Source organism: Bos indicus, chromosome 27, assembly GCF_029378745.1.
Source record: "Bos indicus isolate NIAB-ARS_2022 breed Sahiwal x Tharparkar chromosome 27, NIAB-ARS_B.indTharparkar_mat_pri_1.0, whole genome shotgun sequence".
In the NCBI taxonomy this organism is placed as follows: Eukaryota; Metazoa; Chordata; class Mammalia; order Artiodactyla; family Bovidae; genus Bos; species Bos indicus.
In genome coordinates, this window is record NC_091786.1 from 6,852,366 (window position 1) to 6,875,602 (window position 23,237).

Genomic DNA, 23,237 nt, shown 5'->3' on the forward strand with positions numbered 1-23,237 from the left:
TGGGGCTGACCACAGGGATGGATGTCCAGCCCTGGACACTCTGGTCTGACTAAGGACACACACGAAGGGCCATGTAGGCGCAGTGGTCACTGTGTGCTTGGCCAGCGCTTGCTGTCAGGCTGAGGTGAAGCCGGGCTTCCTGACTGCATGGATTTCTTCCTTCTCATCCTTTCCCAACATGGTTATCTTGAGATCACTCCCAAATAAATACTCAGCACAGGAAACTTCATCTCCTCTGCCCTCTGGTATCCAAAACTGTGATGAAAGTGATAAGATTCCAGGGAAAATAGGGCTCACAACAGAAGGAATCGACTTCTGCTCAGGATGGAAATAACATGAAGACTGATGGCATCTCATGAGACTTGAAATTTGATCGGACATGAGCTTTGCTGGCAAGAATCATGTCATGAATTAATGAGGAAAAACACAAGATTGTTTGATGTGGGGAGAAATGCTAAAAAGCTCTACCCTCAACCTGGATTAAAGAGGGTATGAGAGGGAAACCATTAGAAAGAAAAGGAATCCAAACTGTTTGCTTCTACATTTTTTTTTTGTTTCTTTAAAAATTTCAGATTAGGTGATGCCATAACATATTTAAATGCAAAAAGGAGAGTTCAGAGAGAAGGAGTGGTTTAAAGTGTATATGGCTGGTTTGCAACTCATACAACTCAATATCAAAAAAACCAAACAAGCCAAATAACAATTGAGCAGAGGTCTGAACAGACATTTTTATAAAGAAGAAATACACTTGGCCACAGGCACATGAAAAGATGCTCAACAATGTTAATCAAAGAAATGGAAGTCCAATCCACAATGAGATTTCACCTCACACCTGTCCCAGTTATCATCAGAATTCTACGGCTAGCAGGTGTCGGCTAGAATATGGAGAGAAGGGAACCCTCCTACACTGTTGGTGGGAATGCAAATTGGTGTAGCCACTGTGGAGAACAGTATGGAGGTTCTTCAGACTACTAAGCAGAACTACTGTATCATCCAAAATTCCTCTCCTGGGTAAAATCTGAGAAAAGGAAAACATGAATTCTAATAGATACATGCACCTCTCATGTTCACATTAGTATTGTTCACAAGAGCCCAGATACAGAAGCGCCTAAGTGTCCATCCATAGGTGAACAGATAACACCCTCCAGTCCATGCTTGTTGATGCAAATGGCAAACTGCTTTCATTTTTATGGCTGAGTAATATTGCACTCTATATTATGCCAAGTGAAGTAACTCAGAGAAAAACAAACACTGTGTGTTATCATTTATGTGTGTAATCTGAAATAAAATAAAACAGAAACACACAGATATAGACTACAAAGCAGTGGTTACCACTGGGGAAGGGGAGCTGGGAGGCGCAAGTTAGGGGTTGGAAATTAAAAGGAACAAGCTGCCTTGTATAAAATAAATGAGCTGCCAGTATATATTACAAAACACAGGGAATACAGATGATATTTTACAGTAACTTTAGTGGGGCATAATCTATAAGATACTGCATCACCATGCTACATCTGAAACGAATATCATACTTTACATCAACTATCTTTAAAAACTAGATGAAAATAAAATACAGTGTATGCATTTTAAATCATAACATACATTATGATGCCAGGAGAGAATAGGGGAAAACACAGGTAGAGAAATAAATTCCCAAGTGAGATGAAAGGCAATTCCTTTCCTTTTATGTGGGAGATGGCATAAATAATGAATAAACCTACAAGAGTTCTTTAAAACTTGTGGTGGAAAATGTCGACTCCCAAAATGATCTATTTCATTTAGGAAATGGTCTACACAAAATCTGATGAGCCATAAAGAAAAGGATGAGCCCTTGAAGATTGAGTGGTAATGGGGAAAGTTTAAAATATTCTTTTTTAAAAAAATTAAAATATAGTGGATTTACCTTAATATACTAGCTTCAGATGAAATTTCCTTTTTTTTAATTTTATTTTATTTTTAAACTTTACAATATTGTATTAGTTTTGCCAAATATTGAAATGGATCTGCCACAGGTATACATGTGTTCTCCATCCTGAACCCTCCTCCCTCCTCCCTCCCCATACCATCCCTCTGGGTCGTCCCAGTGCACCAGCCCCAAGCATCCAGTATCATGCATCAAACCTGGACTGGCAACTCATTTCATACATGATATTATACATGTTTCAATGCCATTCTCCCAAATCTTCCCACCCTCTCCCTGTCCAACAGAGTCCATAAGGCTGTCCTATACATCAGTGTCTCTTTTGCTGTCTCATACACAGGGTTATTGTTACCATCTTTCTAAATTCCATATATATGTGTTAGTATACTGTATTGGTGTTTTTCTTTCTGGCTTACTTCACTCTGTATAATTGACTCCAGTTTCATCCACCTCATTAGACCTGATTCAAATGTATTCTTTTTAATGCCTGAGTAATACTCCATTGTGTATATGTACCATAGTTTTCTTATCCATTCATCTGCTGATGGACATCTCGGTTGCTGGTCAACCACTTGTAAAAGAATGAAACTAGAACACTTTCTAGCACCATACACAAAAATAAACTCAAAATGGATTAAAGATCTAAACCTAAGACCAGAAACTATAAAACTCCTAGAGGAGAACATAGGCAAAACACTCTCTGACATACATCACAGCAGGATCCTCTATGACCCACCTCCCAGAATATTGGAAATAAAAGCAAAAATAAACAAATGGGACCTAATTAACCTTAAAAACTTCTGCACATCAAAGGAAACTATTAGCAAGGTGAAAAGACAGCCTTCAGAATGGGAGAAAATAATAGCAAATGAAGCAACCAACAAACAACTAATCTCAAAAATATACAAGCAACTCCTACAGCTCAATTCCAGAAAAAGAAATGACCCAGTCAAAAAATGGGCCAAAGAACTAAATAGACATTTCTCCAAAGAAGACATACAGATGGCTAACAAACACATGAAAAGATGCTCAACCTCACTCATTATCAGAGAAATGCAAATCAAAACCACTATGAGGTACCGTAACCACTATGAGGTACCGTTTCACGGCAGTCAGAATGGCTGCGATCCAGAAGTCTACAAGCAATAAATGCTGGAGAGGGTGTGGAGAAAAGGGAACCCTCTTACACTGTTGGTGGGACTCCAAATTAATACAGCCACTATGGAGAACAGTGTGGAGATTCCTTAAAAAACTGGAAATAGCACTCCCTTATGATCCAGCAATCCCACTGCTGGGCATACACACTGAGGAAAGCAGACGGGAAAGAGACACGTGTACCCCAGTATTCATTGCAGCACTGTTTTTAATAGCCAGGACATGGAAGCAACCCAGATGAAAGTTCTTTAATGAACATGGGAGATGGAATTGAAATGCATGAAATAATAGGATTCCCAGGCATTATATGGGGTATAAGCAAAATGTCCTCAGATACAATGAAATACTCACTATGTCCTCTGGTTTAATTTTTTCCATTTGGGAACCAGGAACTTTTAGCTTAAAGAACCATTGCCATACCGGTAATATTTCTACTCCAATATAGAAATCAACTGTGCATGGCATGGAAGTAAAATAAATTACAATAGTTTACTATGTAGGAAAAATTTTTGTTGATTTCCCCACTAACCAACAAATAGAGGATAAAATTGTCTTTCCATTTTCTATGCACAGTTAATACATTTTTAACATGTTCTTGAAGGCCTTGTGTGGCCAGTGCTTTAATGAGTCATGCTCTGCAGTCCAGCAGTAGGTCCTATACGGTCACCTCAGTATTTATCTTTCAAGTGTTCGTAGTTCTCATTTTGCATTTTATTTTTAATTTCTCCTAGAGAATCCCAGCTTCATTTCCCCAGAATCCCAGTGTATCTGATGTCCTGCTTGTTTTGAAGACATAGTATGGTTCATGGTGCAGAAAATGCACTCAAAATATTTATGGATGAAGAAGGAAATGATGGATCGTCTCACTGTCCCTGGACAATGTCCTTACATCCTTGCTCTTCAACATGCTTGAGGGTTATACTTTCCTATTAGTTTGGGAAACCTAATCTGGTGCCTCAGATGGTAAAGCATCTGTCTACAATGCGGGAGACCCAGGTTTGATCCCTGGGTCGGGAAGATCCCTTGGAGAAGGAAATGGCAATCCACTGCAGTACTATTGCCTGGAAAATCCCATGGACACAGGAGCCTGGTAGGCTACAGTCCATGGGGTCGAAAAGAGTCGGACACAACTGAGTCAAGGCAAAGCAAAAGCAATAATCAAATTGAAGAGGGTTCCTAATAAGGTGAACCATAGCCTAGATTGGATTACAGGCTGTTATTCAGGTATAAAAGGAAGTCAAACAGACAGAGGGATGCGTCTGTTCAGAGAAGAAGAAGCTGCACTGCTTGGGACCTTGAAGAAAGAGAAATCAGCTGCTTGCTGTGGAGTCCTCAGAATCCGCTTGGCTTCATCAGCTCCTGCAATTTGGGGTTTTGGTGAGTCCTCCAAACTGAGATAGGAGTGTGTTCCTTTCCCTTAAATGTTATGTCTTATCTGTCTCTAGACACTGGTGTCAAAGCAGCCTCTTATGGTCTCTGACTCATACTGTGTCAACATTTTCTTTGCCACTCTCATTTCCAAACTTTGACTGGTCACATCCCTTTTTTTCAGCTCCAACACTGTTGTCTTAAATCTATTTAATTATTTCATCTGCCTAACCGAAGATCCTAGCCATGTGCCCTCCAATATAGCCCCATGTGGCTGGAATATTTAAATTCCTGCAACTGAATAGCTAACTTTCACATCGTTGGTAGTGCCATCCAGATTTCAAGTCTCTTGTCATGATATACGTGTGGCACAGCAGTTTCTGTATCATACAACGCTGGTATAGAGCATGCCCTTCATCTTGGAAAGTTCTACTGGCTGTTGATCTCCATCTGATGTTTTTACTAACATGTTTCTAAATACTTCATTTTCTGCCTCTCTGAATTACTCTCCTTTTATGGGTTTCATCAAGCAATTTTCTTCCTTTCTTATGTGACTTGAGATAGATTTTTATGTTGACATAATTATTTCAAGATGGAAGGTCTCTTGAAATGTGTCCACTGGTGTGACTGCCCTTTTGCATATGACTGGGGCTTCCTTCCATATCATAGGAATTTACCTGTTCCTCTTATCAGTAGAAGGAAAATTCTAAGAGTGAAAAAGAACATGTCACTTCACTCTGAAATTATCTTTAAGTCAAAATGAAAGGCAAATCTTGATCGGTTTTCCTGGACAGCCCCTCATGATCCATGGGGTTGCAGAATTGGACACGACTCAAGTGAGAATCCCTGGGATGGCGGAGCCTGGTGGGCTGCCATCTATGGGGTCGCACAGAGTCAGACACGACTGAAGGGATTTAGCAGCAGCAGCAGCAAAGTGACTCAGCAAGCACACACAGTCCATCCCACAGGTAATCCAATCAGTGATTCAATCACTTCCTTGAGTGGATTTTGGGGTTTGTGCTTTGTCCTAGACACTTGATTCCTCTCCACAGTTAGCAGAGGCATGGATCCAGGAATTCATTTCTGATAGGAAATGATCCCTAGGCTTTCACTTTGATTGTGAAGGGAGGACTGGAAAGCAGGAGCCTGAGAGCAAATATCTTTAGGGAGATTTCTGTTTCAAGACAGAGGGGATGTGATGAAGGGATCGACTGTGGATATATGGAGAGGTTCCTCCCAAACTGGGTGATAAACATGAAGAGAGATTACAGGGAGCTTCTTCTGATTGCTAATGTTAGAGGTCATATTACAGGTAAAACCAGGGAGACCTTTGTTACCCTAAAGGAATTTGATCACAGAACACTGACTGAGCAAAATTAAATGACAGCTGCTCCTTCTTCTAGTGTAAGTCTGTCATATTAAAGTTTTTGGAATCTTTGGGTGTCACTGGTAAATTGGGAAATAAAGCAATTTCTTCCCAAACCCGTTTTTCCATATTTTTGAACATCCTTGATCTAGAGAACTGCAACAGTCTATGACAGTAACACTGTGACTCCTGGATGCCGGCTACCTTCTGGTTCGGAGGATGTTAAGGATGAGGCTGGCCGGATAGATGCTATGGTTTCTCCAAATGGAATAAGTCCTCAATTCAACTCCATCTAAAATAGGTCCTTCAGTTCAGTTCAGTTCAGTTCAGTCGCTCAGTCGTGTCCGACTCTTTGCGACCCTATGAATCACAGCACGCCAGGCCTCCCTGTCCATCACCAACTCCCGCAGTTCACTCAGACTCTCGTCCATCGAGTCAGTGATACCATCCAGCCATCTCATCCTCTGTCATCCCCTTCTCCTCCTGCCCCAAATCCCTCCCAGCATCAGAGTCTTTTCCAATGAGTCAACTCTTCACATGAGGAGGCCAAAGTACTGGAGGTGACTGATATTCATGTGCATGTGGGACAGAACTAATGTCAGGGCTGAGGGGAGCTGGAAGGCAGTGTGTTTCCAGAGGACTGCCAGGGCTGTTGGAGAAGCACTGTGGGCGCATAAGGCAGGAGATGATCTGGGGGCTTCCAGAGTGTTTACCTACAGCAGTAAACCACCATCCACTCTGGCGGGAGTCAGGGTCCCTGAGGGTGGGAACCCGGGAGGACACTGAATGATTCTGGGTGCCACGGGCTGATGAACACAAAGTCAACGCTTAGCACGTTCTTATTTGCAGACTCTGACTTTCTCTGGTAGCAACCGCAGCTCTAGCTCTTCACATGGGATCTGGGAGAGAAGAAGCTGCGTAGTATTCCCTGGACGCACCACCGGTTTCCGAGTGCTGGGCTGGGGCTACACCCAGGTGAAGGTTGGGGCTTGAATTCAGGTGGGTGTGGAAGCACAGGACTGGGGTCTCCTGGCTTCTCCATCCTCAGGTTGGCCTGCCTAGTGCTTGATCAGCTGTGAGTGAGATCCTGAGAAAGGCTCCCGGTGACTGAGCTTAAGGATGGAGCCCCTGGTGAGTAGTGATGCTTCCTCCTGAAGCTGCACTCAGTCCCCATCCTTCCTCAGCTCAGCCGCCCACTCTGGACAGTGGTAGGGCTGCTCTGTCTAAACCAGAACATCCATAGTTTTTTAGGACTTGGTGACATTAAAGATGTAGCAGTCAACTTCACCCAGAAGAGTGGAGCCTGCTAGACAAGTCCCAGAAAAACCTGTTCAGAAATGTGATGCTGGAAACTGTCACCCACCTGGTCTCTGTAGGTGAGTCTGTCAACAGGGATGTGCCTGCACCTGTGTCCATTCTGTTCATTCACTCACTGAACAAGCATTTAGAACAGCTTCCCTGTGTCCTACTCCAGCTGCTTCCTGATTCTCTGATAGTCCTCATAATTACTTAAAGGAAGACATTCCTTTTCATGGCACTTTTCATTACCACGCTGAAAGGGCACCTTGGCCAGGTTTAGTATCTTTATTGATACTTAGTCTCAACATTCAGAACAGGACTGGGGATTCAATGGCCATTTTAATGCATAAATAAAAGGATCAAATATTTTAAAAAATAATTCTTTTGTTCCAATCACTTCATGAAGGCTTAACACCAGAGTCCTGTATATGACATAATTTCGATTCTTCCTGTAAGGTGAATCACTACTGGATCTTGTTTGACAGAAATATTCAGCCCATGGTAGAGTCTCTTGATCTTTCCCATTTGGAAAAGACTGAGGATTCTGTGGCCTTTCTCTAAACTGATGCACGGGCATCAGCCCCTAGACAGCCTCACTGTTTTTTGCTGCTGCTCTGGGTTTCCTCCTGATCCGCTGAAGGACCTTCACTGTTTTGTCTGGTGAAGATGTTACCTGCACCGACCTTTAATTATCTCTTTATTGTCTTCACTACCTTACCCATGACTTGAGCACAGCAAAGGGTAATTAGCCCACACTCAAAATCCACGTGTTTTTTTTTTTTTTTTTAATCAAACAGGCTAACAAATTAGCAAATCAGATGTGATTTCATAGCTGGAACAAGGAACAGAGCTGTGGACTGAAGCAGCAAGAGGCCTCCAAGGTCAGAGTCCAGGTGAGCGTCAGGGGCCTGGGCTTCAGGGCAGAACAGTTTCAGCCGGTGTGTTAAGTCCTTCAAGACACCAGATGAAAGTCTGATGAAGGCAGGGATATATTCTAAAGTGGAAGTGAAGACATTGGGGCATATTCCTCGTGTTGTCATCATTCTGAGCCCCTATCACCACAATTCATATTACTTCCTGCCGTTTTCTCTTCTTTAAGGAAAGGGTTCTTGTGGAATTATCCCACTTAAATTTTCACATAGTGATTCTTGTCCTGATCCTGCCATTTCATGTTTTTTCCACCATTTTCTGACCCAATGTCTCGTGACCACATTACATTGTTATATTTTAATCCTGTTTTTCTTTTCTAATAGACAATGACTTTTAAAATATTTCTTTCAAATGCTACATTGAGTATTTCCTTGCTATACACAGTTTCTCCAACTGAGTGCCAATATTTGAAACATACATGGACCTTGGTGGTTGTCTACATTTAATTTCCCTAATGCCATTCTAAAATCTATATTTTTTCCATTTTTTAAGCAGTGAAAGATCCCTTAAACAACAAGAAATGATATTTATGCAAAGTGTCTACAGAAAGCACATATCCTCTACTATGTCAGGAGTAAGTTTCAGGGGTGGGAACCTCAGTCATCCAAATGAAAGACCCAGCAGTGTGATAAGTTGGTAACTGAGCACAGTTGCATGTGTGTAAGTTAAGATAAAGCTCTTTCAGAGCAAATTTTTGGATATTCTGAAATTGGTTAAGTGAATATGAGCTTAAAACTAATATAAGGAAAAAAGTCAATAGCACGAACATTGTTCATCTCCTAGTCTTTAGAACACACTGAAGTTTTCAAAATTAATCTGATATCTGGGGTTTGGAAACTATAAAAGAGAATGTTTGTGCCTGAAGGGGAGTAACACAACATGTTTGCAACTAACACGGGAGACATTTTACCAGGAGACTATTCCTGGCTGATGCTCTAGGGTGAACATGTAGAAGAATAAGTGTCTGCCTGGACATGGGCAAACCAGGAACAGCCTCATATCTCCTTTCCCAAAACAGGTTTCTCACCAGCAAGGGGATACTGCTAGATGCACTAATTCGAGAGATGAATTAGCTTCTAGATCTTCACCTCAACATTCATCAATTCACTTAAGAATGAAACATGTCAGCAAACAGTGTGGAAAATCATGTAGTCAAGGATCATTTCTTAATGCACAGGGTCCTATTCACACTAGAGGAAAATCATGTGAATGTCTTCTATGTAAAAAAGTCTTTAATAATTACTTTAGCCTCAGATGACACAGGATGATTCACACAGGAGAGAAACCAAACAAATGCAGTCTGTGTGGAAATGGCTATTTTCTGAGAAACCACAATCGGGTCCACATTGGAGAGAAACGATTTGAATGTCACGTGTGTGGGAAACTCTTCAAAGTTCCTACCTGGAACATGAGAAAACACACAGGAGAGAAGCCCTATAAATGTCACCTGTGTGAGAAAAGTTTTCATCAAATCTCTTACCTTAGAAAACACGAGAAACCATCCCAAAGAGAAGCACTATGAATGTTGTCAGTGTGGGAGTCTTTAGCCAAAGCTCTGGCCTTAGTCAGCACAAGAGAATCCACACTGGAGAGAAACCTCACGTGTGTCTTGTGTGTGGAAAGGCCTTCAGTCAGAGTTCTGGATTGACTCGGCACAAAAGGACCCACACAGGAGAGAAAGCCTATAAATGTCAGCGGTGTGGGAGCACCTTCAGTCAATATGCAAACCTGAGAAGGCATGAGAGAACACACACGGGTGAGCAACCCTATGAGTGTCAGCTCTGTGGGAAGTGCTGTAGTCACAGCTTTTCCCTTAGATGACACGAGGGAATCCAGCACCAGAGAGAAAAGCAGGAAGGCCCTCAGTAGACTTTCTCACCTGAGGTGACACGCTGTTCCTTCCACATTCCACACATGAGGAATGTGGGAGGAAGAGCAGCCATAGCATTAGCATTTAAACTCACCAAGTTCACACTCAGTAAAGTAACTGTCTGTAATCAATATGGAGGCTCCTTCAGGCATCACAATCCCTGGTCCAGACAGGAATCACCTGTGGACAGGATCCACATGTGTGCTATCTCTGTGGCAAAGCCTTTAGTCATTGGCCTGACCTCAGGTAACTTAGCAGCTGCTGCTGCTGCTACTAAGTCACTTCAGTCATGTCCGACTCTGTGTGACCCCATGGACTGCAGCCTACCAGGCTCCTCTGTCCATGGGATTTTCCAGGCAAGAGTACTGGAGTGGGGTGCCATTGCCTTCTCCAAATTAGCACAACTTCCCTCTAAATACAATATGGGTGTTTTCAGCAACAACTCCCAACCCTTAAAGACCCTAGAGGATGTGAGCAGAGGGTAAGAATGCCTAGTTTTTCTTTCATAATCATTGTTCAACGTGAGCCAACCCCATGTGGAGAACCACTAGGACTTTGATAACTGTCAGGAAACATTTGGCCAAGCCCCAGGCTTGATGTGCACAAGAAATTCCGTGAAAAAAATAAGCAATAAGACAAGACCAAGTGGATATCTTCCTGGATATCCACTCGGATGAGGTGTGTTCCTGCCAAAGCAGCACAATTCCCCAAGAAGGCCCGAGTCCACTCACAGAAACTCACACAAGGATGGTACTGATACCTCACTACTTTTCTCTTTTTTCTTACTTATTTATTTAATTTTAGCTATGTGGGGTCTTTTTTGCTATGAGGGCTTTTTCTCTAGTTGCAGCAAGCCAGGGCCATTCTCTGGTTGCCCTGTGCAGGCTTCTTGCAATCGCTTCTCTTGCTGCAGGGCACAGGCTCTACGGTGCATGGACTCAGTAGTTGTGTCTCCCGGGCGCTAGAACGCAGGCTCAATAGTGGCACATGGGCTTAGTTGCTCTGTAGCATGTGTGATCTCCCCACACCAGGGATCGAACCCATGTCTCCAGCATTGGCAGGTGGATTCTTATCCACTGAACTACCAGGGAAACTCCATCATTAGCTTTCAAAATCTCCACGAGGAATTCTGGGGACAGCCAGGTGGTAAAACTGAGCAAGGGTAAGGGGGAACCAATTGTCTTGTCTGTCTATTGCCATGCATTTCATTCCTTGGGTACAAATGGCTCAACAAGGTCATGTGACCTTGGAGTAGCATGGAGGTCAGTTTGCAAAGACAACTTTCCCCATGGACACATCCTTGGCCTCCTGCGAGCTTCATGTCATCCAGTGAAGTTTGTCCAGCACCCATTTTTCTGAGATTCTACTGACAGATAGGAGGAGTGCACCTGGATTTCAGGTTGCTTTGAAATATATGTGGTGTTCAGCTACACCCCCAGAGAAATGGAACAGCAGTCAAAATATGTAGTGATGTGGCTTTAGACAATGGGGTGAAGATTCTTTAATTTTTTAAAATTTTCCTTTCTATTTTTCTGAGGTATTCTGTTATAATATTAGATGAGTTTTAGGTTTACAACAATATATTTCAGCTCCTGCATGCCGTGCACCTGCTCAGCACCAACACATTAACTTCCCTCCTTTACTCTCCCTGACTGTGTTACCCTTGGGCCCTCCCGCCTGCCAATTCCCCGCTGCATCCACCACTCAGTTCCGAGTATCTGTGTATGTGTTCTTGTGTCATTTGTTTTGTTCCTTGATTTTTTTTTCACTTGATTTCTTTTTGTTTCTTGGTTTCTTCCTGCTTCACACATGAGTAGAGTCAATAGGTGTTTCTCTTCTCTTAATCTGTCTTCAGACATGGAAGGAATAAAGCTGATATATGACTTGAATTAGTCAGGAAAGTCTTAACGAGGTCACATGACCTTGGAGCAGTAACAAGTCAGCTAAGAAATGGAAATTCCACCACAGACCCTCAGCCACCTCCGAGGCTGCATCCCGTCCAGTGGACAGAGTCCAGTTCCCACCATTCTGAACATCTACTGATAGATGGGAGGTACCCAGCTGGATTTCTGGTTGTTTGTTTTTATTTGGTGTTCAGTGTATCCCCTAGAGAAACAAGATGTAGATAAAATATGTACACAGGTGGCTTTACGCACTGTGAAAGTCGTTCAGTCCTGCCTGACTCTTTGCGACCCCAGGGACTGTATAGTCCCTGGAATTCTCCAGGCAAGAATACTGGAGTGGGTGGTCTTTCCCTTCTCCAGGGAATCTTTCCAACTCAGGAATCGAACCCAGGTCTCCTGCATTGCAGGCAGATTCTTTACCCGCTGAGTCACAAGGGATGCACTGAGGCATGGATAATGTAATTTTTAAGTACTTCTTTTTCTAGGGTACCTTTGGCTTACAATAGTACATGTTTTATTTGTATAAAAATAGATTTCAACTCCGGCATGCCATAAAACTGACCAACACCAAAAACTGGGTTTTTCTTTTACCACCCTGTGGGCCTCTTTTACTGCCACCCTCTGACACCTGCTGCTCTGTTTTGTGAATGTGTGTTTTTTCTTGTTTCGTTTGCTCTCTCTTAATAATGTTTTGTACTTCTTCCCTCTTTTTTTTTGTATTTATTGTTCCATATATGAGTGAATTTTCTAAGGCATTTCTCTTTTCTGAAAGTGTCTGCAAGATGTTGTTAGATCAAATGTGATACTTAACCTTGATTGGATTAATACAACCTCGTCAAGGTCAGGTATGTGGGAGCACACTCAAAGGCAGCAGGAGAGGGAAATGACCCCACTGGCCCTCCTTAGCCACCTTCAAAGGTGCACAAAGTGTCCAGCACCGACATTCTGAGCATTTACTGACAGGTAAGAGGGATGCGGCTGGGATTAAGGCTGTTTTAAATTTGGTGGTGTATGTCCATGGGAGAAATGGGACAGTAGGTGAAAGAGGTGTCAATGTGGTCTAGGTGACGGGGTATGGATACTTTAATGTTTACATTTCATGATTTTTTGTAGGGTGATTTTCTTGAAGAGATCTCTAGTCTTTCCCATTCTGTTGTTTTCCTCTCTTTCTTTGCATTGATTGCTGAGGAAGGCTTTCTTATCTCTCCTTGCTATTCTCTGGAACTCTGCATTCAGATGCTTATATCTTTCCTTTGCTCCTTTGCTTTTGGCTTCTCTTCTTTTCAGAGCTATTTGTAAGGCCTCCTCCGACAGCCATTTTGCTTTTCTGCATTTCTTTTCCATGAAGATGGTCTTGATCCCTGTCTCCTGTACAGTGTCACGAACTTCCATCCATAGTTCCTCAGGTACTCTGCCTATCAGATCTAGTCCCTTAAATCTATTTCTCCCTTCCAGTGTATAATCATCAGGGATTTGATTGAGGTCATACCTGAATGGTCTAGAGGTTTTCCCCACTTTCTTCCATTTAAGTCTGAATTTGGCAAGAAGGAGTGCATGATCTGAGCTACAGTCAGCTCCTGGTCTTGTTTTTGCTGACTATAAAGAGCATCCCCATCTTTGGCTGCAAAGAATATAATCAATCTGATTTCGATGTTGACCATCTGGTGATGTCCATGTGTAGAGTCTTCTCTTGTGTTGTCGGAAGAGAGTGTTTGCTATGACCAGTGCATTCTCTTGGCAAAACTCTATCAGCCTTTGCCCTGCTTCATTCCGTATTCCAAGGCCAAATTTGCCTCTTACTCCAGGTGTTTCTTGACTCCCTGCTTTTGCATTCCAGTCCCTGATAATGAAAAGGACATCTTTTTTGGTTGTTAGTTTTAAAAGGTCTTGAAGGTCTTCATAGAACTGTTCAACTTCAGCTTCTTCAGGTTTAATGGTTGGGGCATAGGCTTGGATTACTCTGATATTGAAAGGTTTGCATTGGAAATGAACAGAGATCATTCTGTGGTTTTTGAGATTGCATCCAAGTACTGCATTTCGGACTCTTTGGTTGACCATGACGACTACTCCATTTCTCCTCAGGGATTCCTGCCCACAGGAGTAGATATAATGGTCATCTGAGTTAAATTCACCCATTCCAGTCCATTTTAGTTGGCTGATTCCTTGAATGTCAGTGTTCACACTTGCCATCTCCTGTTTGACCACTTCCAATTTGCCTTGATTCATGGACCTGACACTCTAGGTTCCTATGCAATATTGCTCTTTACAGTGTCGGACCTTGCTTCTATCACCGGTCCCATCCACAACTGGGTATTGTTTTTGCTTTGGCTCCATCCCTTCATTCTTTCTGGAGTTATTTCTCCATGGATCTCCAGTAGCATATTGGGCACCTACTGACCTGGGGAGTTCCTCTTGCAGTATCCTATCATTTTGCCTTTTCATACTGTTAATGGGGTTCTCAAGGCAAGAATACTGACATAGTTTGCCATTCCCTTCTCCAGTGGACCACATTCTGTCAGACCTCTCCACCATGACCCTCCCACCTTGGGCGGCCCCACAGGGCATGGCTTAGTTTCACTGAGTTAGACAAGGCCGTGGTCCATGTGATCAGATTGGCTAGTTTTCTGTGATTGTGGTTTCCGTGTGTCTGCCCTCTGATGCCCTCTCGCAACACCTACCGTCTTGCTTGGCTTCTCTTACCTTTGACGTGGGGTATTTCTCCATGGCTGCTCCAGAAAGTGCAGCCGCTGCTCCTTACCTTGGATGAGGGCTATCTCCTCAGGGCCGCCCCTCCGGACCTGAAGGTGGAGTAGTTCCTCTCAGCCCTCCTGAGCATGCACAGCCGCCTCTCCTTGAATGTGGGTTTCTCCTCTCAGCCACCTCCCCTGACCTCAGGCATGTAGTAGCTCCTCTTGGCGGCCCCCCTGACCTCGGGTGTGGGGTAGCTCCTCTTGGCCATGGATGGTGTGATCACTCATCTAGAGACTGACATCCTGGAATGTGAAGTCCAGTGGGCCTTAGAAAGCATCACTACGAAAAAAGCTAGTGGAAGTGATGGAATTCCAGTGGAGCTATTTCAAATCCTGAAAGATGATGCTGTGAAAGTGCTGCACTCAATATGTCAGCAAATGTGGAAAACTCAGCAGTGACCATGGGACTGGAAAAGTTCAGTTTTCATTCCAATCCCAAAGAAAGGCAATGCCAAAGAATGCTCAAACAAACACACAATTGCACTCATCTCACATGCCAGTAAAGTAATGCTCAAAATTCTCCAAGCCAGGCTTCAGCAGTACGTGAACAGAGAACTTCCAGATATTCAAGCTGGTTTTAGAAAAGGCAGAGGAACCGGAGGTCAAATTGTCAACATCTGCTGGATCATTGAAAGCAAGAGAGTTCCAGAAAAACATCTATTTCTGCTGTATTGACTATGCCAAAGCTTTTGACTATGTGGATCACAATAAAATGTGGAAAATTCTGAAAGACATAGAAATACCAGACAACCTGACCTGCCTCATGAGAAACCTATATGCAGGTCAGGGAGCAACAGTTAGAACTGGACATGGAACAACAGACTGGTTCCAAATAGGAAAAGGAGTACATCAAGGCTGGCTATTGTCACCCTGCTTATTTAACTTCTATGCAGAGTACATCATGAGAAACGCTGGGCTGGAGGCAGCACAAGCTGGAATCAAGATTGCTGGGAGAAATACCAATAACCTCACATATGCAGATGACACCACCCTTATGGCAGAAAGTGAAGGGGAACAAAAAGCTTCTTGAAGAAAGTGAAAGAGGAGAGTGAAAAAGTTGGCTTAAAGCTCAACTTCAGAAAACAAAGATCATGACATCTGGTCCCATCACTTCATGGCAAATAGATAAGGACACAGTGAAACAGTGGCAGACTTAATTTTTTGGGGGGCTCCAAAATCACTGCAGATGGTGATTGCAGCCATGAAATTAAAAGACGCTTACTCCTTGGAAGGAAAGTTAGGACCAACCTAGATGCATATTCAAAAGCAGAGATATGACTTTGCCAGCAAAGGTCCATCTAGTCAAGGCTATGGTTTTTCCAGTGGTCAAGTATGGATGTGAGAGTTGGACTGTGAAGAAAGCTGAGTGCTGAAGAATTGATGCTTTTGAACTATGGTGTTGGAGAGGACTCTTGAGAGTCCCTTGGATTGCAAGGATATCCAACCAGTCAATCCAAACAGAGATCAGTCCTGGGTGCTCATTGGAAGGACTGATGCTGAAGCTGAAGCTCCAATACTTTGGCCACCTCATGCGAAGTGTTGACTCTTTGGAAAAGCCCTTGATGCTGGGAGGGATTGGGGGCAGGAGGAAAAGGGGACGACAGAGGATGAGATGGCTGAATGGCAATCCAGACTCGATGCACATGAGCTTGTGTGAACTCCGAGAGTTGGTGATGGACAGGGAGGCCTGGCCTGGTGCTGTGATTCATGGGGTCGCAAAGAGTCGCACACCAATGAGCGACTGAACTGAACTAATTCAGTGAATTTGTTAGATTAAATGTTATGTGTACAAAAAATATATTTCAATTCCAGTAGATCATACAATTGGTGAGCACCAACAACTTGGGTGTTTCTGTTACCATCCTGTGGACCCGTTTCACTCATCAGCCATCCCTTTGCCACTATCTCTGACATGCCCTACTCTGTTCTGTGAGAATGTTTGCTTTTGTGTCATTTGCTTTCCTTTCTTTTTGTTTTGACTTATTTGCTTTTAAAATTTGTGTTTAATGTTCCACATCGAAGTGAATTCACAAGATATTTCTCTTTTGTAAATGGGTCTTCAAGACACTGAGAGATACAGGGTGAGTTTTGCTGTTCAGTCACTCAGTTGTGTCTAACTCCTTGTGACCCCCTGGACTGTAGCCTACATAACATTGATTGGTTAAGAAAACCTCATAAAAAAAAGGAAAGAAAACCTTATCAAGGTCATGTGACCTTAGGGGAGTCTCAAGTCAGCAGGAAAGGGAAATTTCCCCTCTGACCCTCCTCAGCCACCCTGGAAGCTGCACCTCCTCAGCTGGAGTGTCCAGCACTCATAATTCTGAGCATCTGCTGACAGACTAGAGGCTCACAGCTGCATTTCAGGTTGTGTGGTTTAAATTTGGTGTTTGGCTAGTCCCTCAGAGAAATGGGACAAGAGTAACATCATGTAGTGATGTGGCTTTAGGCAGCCTGGGATTGATTCTGTAATTTCTTTAGAATTTTATTTTACTTGTTTTAAGTTTTGGTATTATCCCAATATAATTTTAGTGAAATTTTAGGTGCATCACCATACATTTCAGCTTCTGTGAACCACACACCTTTTCAGCACCCAAAACTGCAGTTTTCCTCTGTTACTATTTGCTGCCCCATTTTCTTTGAGGCTCCTCTTCTGATTTCCTTTACTCAGGTCTGTGTATCTTTGTATTTACTATCATGTCAATGTTGTCTTCTTTAAAATTCTTTTTTCTTATTTTCTTTTTGTTTGTCTTTTGTGTTCCACACCTGAGTGAAATTGTGATTTCTTTCTTTCTCTTCACATATCTTCAGATGTGGTTAGACCAAAGGGAATAGATGACGTCACTTGGCTAAGAAACTCTCGACAAGCTCATGCAACCTTGGAGCAACCTCAGGTCAGCTGGGAAAGGGACATTCCTTCTTGACTGGTCCTCAGCCACCTTCAAAGCTGCATCTCCCTCAGTGAGGGCATTCCTCCCCCACCTCTCTGATCATCTCCTACAGAGAGGAGGAGCACAGCTGGATTTTAGAATGGCTTGCTTTTTAAACCTGGTGTTCAGCATATTGTTCAGAAAAAAGTCCATAGTAAACTTATGTAGTGGTGTGGACTGGCAAGAGGGGAAGGTGTCCTGAACTTTATGATATCATTTTTTTAATTGAGTAAACTTTGATGTTAATATTAGACGTTTCATTTGTACTTTTTTTTTTTTTTTTTTTTGCAATTACAAAGCTAATTTTAAAACTTTGGGGTGAACTCCACAGGAATAAAAAAGACTGGGAAAGGATAACCCCCTCACTCTCTGAGAGTGGCCAAAAGGGAAAGAGGCTACCTGAGGGGAAGGAAGCACAAAAGGGACCTGCTGCAGACTCAGGGCAAAGGGAACACCATCGGTCCTGGGGCCCGGGAGCCCTGTGGCAGGAAACCCCAGTGTGGGGGCACTGGCTTCAGGCACAGAGGCCAAGGGCAAGAGGGTTGCACACAAAGCCCCAAAGCTACTTGGCTTCCCCCTTCCCTTTTGCCTTTCTCAGCTTCTGCTGCATGATCTGCATGTCCCTCTGCTTGGGGGACAATAGCCCCAGCGGCTCAGTGCATTCCCTTAACTGAGCTGCTCTGCCTTTTCTTATTCTTCTGGCAGGCAAGCTCCTTCTGGTTACCTCGCATCATGGTGACTGCAGCGACTCTGCCCTTTTGTACATTATTATATTTCAGCTTTTTGAGCCTTATTCATGCTCACTCCCAGATTTTTCCTCTGTTGCTGCCGTCACATTTGACCACCATGACTCTCCTGCCTTCTCCCCTGAAGCTTCCTCCCTCAGTTCAGTTCAGTTCAGTCACTCAGTCGTGTCTGATTCTTTGCGACCCCATGGACTGCAGCACGGCAGGCTTCCCTGTCCATCACCAACTCCCGGTGTTCCCACAAGTGCATGTCCATTGAGTTGGTGATGCCATCCAACCACCTCATCCTCTGTTGTCCGCTTCAGGGTCTTTTCAAGTGAGTCACTTCTTCACATGAGGTGGCCAAGGAATTGGAGTTTCAGCTTCAGCATAAGTCCTTCCAATGAACACCCAGGACTGATCTCCTTTAGGATGGACTGGCTGGATCTCCTTGCAGTCCAAGGGTCTCTCAAGAGTCTTCTCCAACACCACAGTTCAAAAGCATCAATTCTTTGGCACTCAGCTTTCTTCACAGTCCAACTCTCACATCCATACATGACTACTGGAAAAACCATAGCTTTGACTAGATGGACCTTTGTTGGCAAAGTAATGTCTCTGCTTTTGAATATGCATCTAGGTTGGTCATAAATTTTCTTCCAAGGACAAAATGTCTTTTAATTTCATGGTTGCAGTCACCATCTGCAGTGATTTGGGAGCCCCCCAAAATAAAGTCTGCCACTGTTTCTACTGTTTCCCAATCTATTTGCCATGAAGTGATGGGATCAGATGCCATGATCTTAGTTTTCTGAATGTTGAGGTTTAGGCCAACTTTTTCACTCTCCACTTTCACTTTCATCAAGAGGCTCTTTGGTTTTTTACTTTCTGCCATAAGGCTTGTGTCATCTGCATATCTGAGGTTATTGATATTTCTCCCAGCAATTGTCATCTCAGCTTGTGCTTCATCCAGCCCAGAGTTTCTCATGATGCACTCTGCATGTAAGCTAAATATGTAGGGTGATGATATACAGCCTTGATGTACTCCTTTCCTGGTTTGGAACCAGTCTACTGTTCCATGTCTGGTTCTAACTGTTGCTTCCTGACCTGCATATATTTCTCAGGAGGCAGGACAGGTGGTCTGGTATTCCCATCCCTTTCAGAATTTTTCAGAGTTTATTGTGATCCACTCAGTCAAAGTGCTTTGGCATAGTCAATAAAACAAAAGTTGATGTTTTTCTGCAACCCTCTTGCTTTTATGGTGATCCAGTGGATGAGGAAGCCTCCTCCCTACTGTACGCTGCCTGTTCTCATATCTCTGTGTTGCCTCTGTCTCTGCTGTGTTTGTCGCTGTGCTGGTTTGTTCCTTCTGTGTCTGCTCTCACTCTTCTACCCAAGAGGGAAATCCTCCTGTCTTTGCTTTCAGTCTCTGACTTAATTCATCAGCATCATAGCACTAAGGTCTCTCCATGTTCTAGAAAATAATAACATCTCAACTGTTTTTCTTTTTCTGGCTGATTAGATTTCCATTGAATAGGCATACTATTAAAATCCAAAAACATTATTTGTTCATCCTTAGTTTAAACATGTATTTCACATGAGCTAGGTACAAATGAGATGCTGAGGACAAAAGTTCCAGAAAACAGACCCTCAGACGTGAATCATCTAAGCTAGTAGAGAGGAAGATAATTTGAAGTGAATTTGTACTTGAAAATTGCCTTCCCTGATGTCGAATGGGAGAGTCCAGTTTTCAAAATTAACCACACTTATTTTTGATTTTCAAATGCCTATTCCTCAATATTAAGTGTAGCTTCCCCCTAGCACAAATGTTTGTATACATGTGGGGACATCTTTTATCTCCTAGACTGTGATACATGTAACCCAAGTCTCTAAATTTAGTCTTCCGAGGATACAAATCCAAATGCGTGATATTCTGGGTCTTAATCTGTGTGTCGGGAATCAGGGGAGAATATAGAAATGTCTGGGCAGCTCAGTTCAATCTCTCAGTCATGTCTGACTCTTTGGGGCCCCGTGGACTGCAGCACACCAGGCTTCCCTGTCCATCTTCACCTCTGGGAGCTTACTCAAACTCATGTCGATCGAGTCGGTGATGCCATCCAACCATCTCATCCTCTGTCGTCCCCTTCTTCTCCTGCCTTCCATCTTTCCCAGCATCCAGTCTTTTCCTATGAGTCAGTTCTTAACATCAGATGGCCAAAGTACGGGAGTTTCAGCTTCAGCATCAGTCCTTCCAGTTAATATTCAGGAATGATTTCCTTTAGGATGGACTGGTTGGATCTCCTGGCAGCCCAAAGGACTCTCAAGAGTCTTCTCCAACATCACAGTTCAAAAGCATCAATCCTTCAGCATTCACATTTGTTTACAGTCCAACTCTCACATCCATACAAGACTACTGGAAAAACCATAGCCTTGACTAGACGGACCTTTGTCAGCAAAGGAATGTCTCTGCTTTTTAATATGCTGTCTAGATTGCTCATAGCTTTTCTTCCAAACAACAAGCGTCTATTCATTTCATGGCCACAGTCACCATCTATAGTGATTTTTGAGCCCCCCAAAATTAAGTCTGTCACTGTTTCCCTATCCTTTTACCATGATCTTAGTTTTCTGAATGTTGAGTTTTAAGCCAACTTTTTCACTCTCTTCTTCCACTTTCATCAAGAGGCTCTTTAGTTGTTCTTCACATTCTGTAAAGAGAAAGATCTGGGCAGGAGAAGTCAATATGTCAGAAACCTGGTCCCGATGTCATGATTCCCATTTAGGGTCGATAGGGCAGGAATGTCTCTGTGTCTCTGCATCAAAATGACAGTTTCTTCTTTCGTTTCACAGAGAAGATACAAAAATTAAGATTGAGGAGAATCTCCAGTAGGTGTGGAAGATGGCTGGTCATTACAGATGGCTGAGAGCCTGCCAACTCTTTCAAGACCAGAAAGTGAGGAAGCAAAACCCGGGACCTGGGAGGCAGATGGCTCCCCCACCTCAGGAGAAAGACTCCATGGTGGGTGGAGGCTTGGACCTGCAGGGAATCTGTGGGTGGCATGAACTGCAGAGACAGGGTTTAGACCTGGAATATTCTGGGTCCATAACTAACTAGTGCATTTGCATCCAAAGATAGCTGCCTCGACCTCCCTCCCCAGCAGATCGGGCCACTCAGAGCCTGGGAGGAACCATCAGGGCTCTTCAGGGTTATGTCTGCCCTGGCTTCATCCATATCTTTCAATGGGGCTCTTACTGTTTACCTTAGACCGCCAGACCCTCCTCCTCTGATGGTGCTGACAAGGGCTTTGGGAACCACAATATTGTAACTATCCCGGTACCTGTGGGACCGCGTCCTTTCTTCAGAACCAGCATGCAATGCTCTCCATCCGTTCTTGCATTCCCTTTGGCCTCGTGCCTGAGGCTTCTGCTGACTCACTTACCTGGTTCTCCTCCACCCACAGGTGAAGTGTAAGGACTGTGGAGACTTTGGGCACACAGCAAGGAGCCTCAGGTGCCCCATGAAGCGCTGGCAAGGGGCGCTGGTCCCCTTGCCCTTGGGGTCCAGATTCGGTAAGGAGAACCTGGCGTGGAAGCTGCAGGACACACCGACCCCAGGGACCCCTAAAACGACTGAGAGAAAGGAGGAGGAAAGGCAGAGGTGAGTGGCGGGAAGGTGGGACCCAAGGTCTGGGCTGCAATCTGGAGACTGTTCCTCTCCTTGTTGACACTGTGCTGAGCCATGTCTAGAAAGGACAGGGAAACTCGGGAGACAGAGACAGGAATGACGTCCTCAGGGGCCACACTCAGGGGCTCACACTAGGCCCTGAAGTCACTAAAGAGAGTGTGGCACTCACAACTTTGCAGCTGACCAGCCCTGAAGCCCTGGAGGGGTCTCTGGAGTCGGGGAAGGACATGGGGGTTCGGCACAAAGGCAGAGGGGTTCAGGTCTGGTGTCACTCCCAAACTAGGAAAGGGGCTGGGCCACAGACAGCACCGTTGGTCCCAACTATGACAAGAACACTGGGTTTCTGACACTTGACATGTTTGTGTTGCAGGAAAGAGGAGCAGCAGAGAAAGCTCTTGCAGCGATTTCCCAGGAGGCCCCGCCATCGGCAGCCACAGAGCTGGAAGGAGGAGCCAGAGCCCGGCCTCTGCCTGAGGGTCAGTCTCTGCTGGGCCCCCTCTTTAATCCACTGGCCTCAGTCCTGTCTGTGGGAGGAAACCGGTCATATTCTTTCCTGACCAATGGCATCATTTATTTTTCAGATGCCATTTTTCACGGTGCCTTTGATTTTGCATTCTTACTCGTATGTCTGGTGAGAAGCTGGCAGAGACATGGAATTGATTTTATCAGCAGCTTCCATAGTCAAATCCTTTAAGTTAGAACAGGAATCTGTAAATTGTGATTCATCCTCCAAAACTGGACAGGAAAATTCATTTTGCCATCAAGGTGCCTGCAAATCACCAATCTGTGTACAGTCTCAAATAGAAGGTCTACCAAAAGCTTGCTTCCCCTTACTTAACAAGAGACATGGTTTGAACATTTCCATTTGATGTATAAATGTATCAAGGTCACATGAGCATGCTAATATTGAGGATCTTATCATATAAAATGAATGCATGTGAGGTGTTTTACTGGACGGAGAGGAGATTCTCACACCTGGCCTCTCTGTGTGGTCTTGTCTTCCAGCACCCAAACATGCCTGTTCTTATCCACACATCCAAGAGGAAATCCTTCCAGGATCCAGATCACCCAAGAGGGTCACCAACGAGGAGAGATGATGTGAAATCCAGCCCCCCCACAGTGCCTCTCGTCGGCAGGAATTTGGCCCCGGCCTCCAAGGGCCGCATCAAGGCTCCAGGCAAGAGATGTGCACAGACCCCCAGCCTGACATGTGTGAACCCCCCAAAGAAACCTAGACTCAGCCCCGTACAGATCCCCCAGCAGAGCACTCCGACAGCAGGTCTGGGGGCCTTCCTGAATCTCCCTCCTCCACCCTGCACAGCTGCACGAGGACCAAGAGTGGCCACCCG

The 23,237-nt window shown here is 44.1% G+C and overlaps 1 long non-coding RNA gene across 1 annotated transcript; it reads left to right on the plus strand.

Annotated features, from left to right (window-relative positions):
* Window positions 1-3,026: 3,026 nt before the first annotated feature.
* LOC139180194 (uncharacterized) lies at window positions 3,027-22,218 on the plus strand. Its single transcript, XR_011564504.1, has 5 exons — window positions 3,027-4,450; window positions 7,904-7,999; window positions 17,369-17,451; window positions 21,054-21,222; window positions 21,665-22,218. It is a non-coding gene; the product is annotated as an uncharacterized lncRNA (long non-coding RNA).
* Window positions 22,219-23,237: the final 1,019 nt, after the last annotated feature.